The sequence below is a fragment of the Halyomorpha halys genome, unplaced genomic scaffold, assembly GCF_000696795.3.
Source record: "Halyomorpha halys isolate HHAL.00 unplaced genomic scaffold, Hhal_1.1 Scaffold2031.1, whole genome shotgun sequence".
Classification (NCBI taxonomy): Eukaryota; Metazoa; Arthropoda; class Insecta; order Hemiptera; family Pentatomidae; genus Halyomorpha; species Halyomorpha halys.
The window spans coordinates 77,610-80,613 of NW_027110823.1; the positions used below are offsets into that span (position 1 = coordinate 77,610).

Below are 3,004 nucleotides of genomic sequence, written 5' to 3' on the forward strand. Positions count from 1 at the left end.
TATATATTTGTTATTATTATCGTTGGTTTAAAGAAAAAATACCACTCTGAATAGATCCATTCTTACAAGATTTATGTAAGAAATATTTTTAAGGAAAAAAAAAAGGAAATAATTGTAAAGAACTATTTATTAAAATTGGACTGGCAAGTATGGATTATATACAGAAAAGAAGAATTTCATAGTATTTTTAGATAAAAGAAGGCTGAATATCAGCAATTTCCAGGTAACTTGTTGGCGCCTGTAGATGACTTCTTACAGCCAATAGGAACGAACTAATGGATAAGGAACAGCTCCAGGAACAGATGGAAGATCTGGGTGGAGTTCTCTCAAGTCGTACTTGCCGGGCCAGTAGGAACCGTCATCACCTCCAAGGGCATAGGGTGCGATGATTGCGGCAGAAGCCACAGCCAAGCAGGCGGCGAAGAAGAACTGAGAAATAAATTTATGATATATATTTATACAATACATAATAATAAATAAATAATCAGTAGAAATAATAATAAATCAAGAAATAATAATACTTTATGTGACCCCTTGCCTAAAAATTTGTTCGGAATTTTTATTTGAAATTCGCTAGATAATAACAGTTGCATATTCTCAATATTTTAGTATTCCTGATTTACTAACCTTCTCGAGCTCATCTAACTTCGGAATGAGTTTAATTTTTAATGAATACATAGAGAATTAAATTTTAGGACTAATTCATGATCTTCCATCCTGAGCGTCCCTAAGGTGGAAACCACCAACGATTTTTAACGGTATTCGACTCAGCCCGCACGAGGTGTGAACCCTTGTCATCAAGAATTGAGTTATTTGACCGGCCGAGGAGGCCCACCATTACCGTTCACGATGAGTGTTCTAAAACGATTTTAGTATAATGATTTGTTTCATTTTCCTAATCATTGGGTGCCAATGATTAAAATCAGAAAAAAAAAACCTGTACGGCATTTGACGATTTGCATATTGTTAAGGTGTATCATCAAAAAGGTTTGCGCGATAAAATCCGAAGAAAATGAAATGGATAATATAATAAATGATAACTAACATTGTTCTTATAAGGTCCAAATAAAATGGGTGCGCATTAAAGAGCTTTTAATCACTGCCATTTTTTGAGTTAAAATATTTCCTCGCTCGTTTCAGAACAGATATTGCTGTATTATTCATTGTGGAAATAGTTTCCTCTACTAATTTGCGAAATGAGCCATTCCATTGACATATTCACTGCAAATTTCAGTTAGTTCTACGAATTTTTAATATTTTTCTTTTACGAAATTATAAATATAAAGATATAAATGTTTAGCTTAAACTTATATTTAATACTGGGGTACCTCCAGTCGCAAATGCCGTAGAGAAGAGATTGTACTGACCAGGCTGAGAAGGCTTATATAGGTCACACGAGGCTCATCCACTCATACCTTATTTCAAAAGGAAACGCCTCCGAACTTCCAGTATTGTAACAACAATCAAACAATAAGCCATATTTCCATATTTCACACCACACCTAAACCAAGATATCTCAAAAACCCTTGGAGACGATGATAAGACGATAGAGTTAGTGTTTCCGTTTTTAAAATCACAACATTTACTGGTAAAAATATAACATTGAACAGAAGAAAAAAATAATAACAATACAATAAATAAATAAAATAATAAATAATCAAATTAAAAAATAAATAAAATTTTACGAATATAAGCAAAATTAAATAAAATATAAACGGCGTTGACAAAAACAAGCGAACTTATATTTCAGCTAAATTTTTATTGAAACAAAATGGAAAATACTAATCATGATATGTAGCCAACCTATCCACTGAGAAATTAAAATAAAGTATTCTGGGACAGTTTCTACAAAATTAATTTCGATCAAATAATTACATTTTTTTTAACCTCAAGGTAAAAGTATGGAACTTGAAACTATCATCAAAAACAAAACAAAAATCATTGTAAATTTTTCAAATTTTGACCTTATTCATGACATTTAATAAAATAACAGCTTTGTATGAATTTTTTAAAATGCATAGAAAATATTAATTTTTAATAGTAATTATATGAAGATTAACATAAAACATTAATAGTTTAAAGTAAATAATAAATAAAGTATCAATAAATATATTATAATTTTTAATTGTAAATATTTAATTATACATACAAGAGCCTTAAATGCCATAGTTAGAGTAGCCTGAGTCTTACGAACTGACTATGTCCCATTGAGCCACCTTGAAGTATTATATACTAAACGTACAGCGACCACGCCCAATCCGGGTCCAGTTCGGGTCGCGAATGAACCAGGAAGATAGATTGCCAAAAATAGATCACCTGGATATAATTAGTTACAGCTAGTGTTGGTATGTTAGAAGTCCTTTACATAAATCCAACATTATTATTAACAAAAAATTACTAATCAGATATTATATATAATTTATACAAATTACTAAAGCTGAATGATTGAAAGTCAAGAGAACATACTTCACACACTTCTTCGAATTCTGAATCGATCACAGTCAATATAAAAACTTATTTCTTAATTGCTATGTTATGTATATTATGAATTATATATAACAATAATTTTAATTGTTGATAGTGTAAGCCATAAACTATCCGAAAGAAGACAAAATAAAGAAGTAGGAATTTTAATAACAAAGTTTTAAATGAAAACAATAGACAACTTTATATGGTATCCAAGGATTTTATAATATTCATGAAATAGCATTAATACAATATGCCACAAATTAAAGGCATTAAGTACTGGTGTTCAAATATTTATTCATACAATGTAATTACGGAAATTGAAGAAAAAAAAATTATAGGATTGTTATAAATTAAAGTATTCACACAGAATCTACAATAAAAATATAATTAAATAAAACTGATCAAATAATAAAAATAAGAAAAAGAATAATTTATGTACAAAACAAAGACGATTAAATTTAAGTAAATACAAAATAAATGCACACTCATTCATTCTAGGATTTAGTGATACATTGTTTAGGGACAAATTGGTAAA

General features: G+C 29.3%; 1 long non-coding RNA gene across 1 annotated transcript; it reads right to left on the reverse strand.

The window, feature by feature from the left end:
- Window positions 1–112: 112 nt before the first annotated feature.
- LOC106691010 (uncharacterized) lies at window positions 113–2,250 on the reverse strand. Its single transcript, XR_001344707.2, has 2 exons — window positions 2,150–2,250; window positions 113–429 (listed from the first exon to the last, which is right to left on the reverse strand). It is a non-coding gene; the product is annotated as an uncharacterized lncRNA (long non-coding RNA).
- Between the last annotated feature and the right edge of the window lie 754 nt (window positions 2,251–3,004).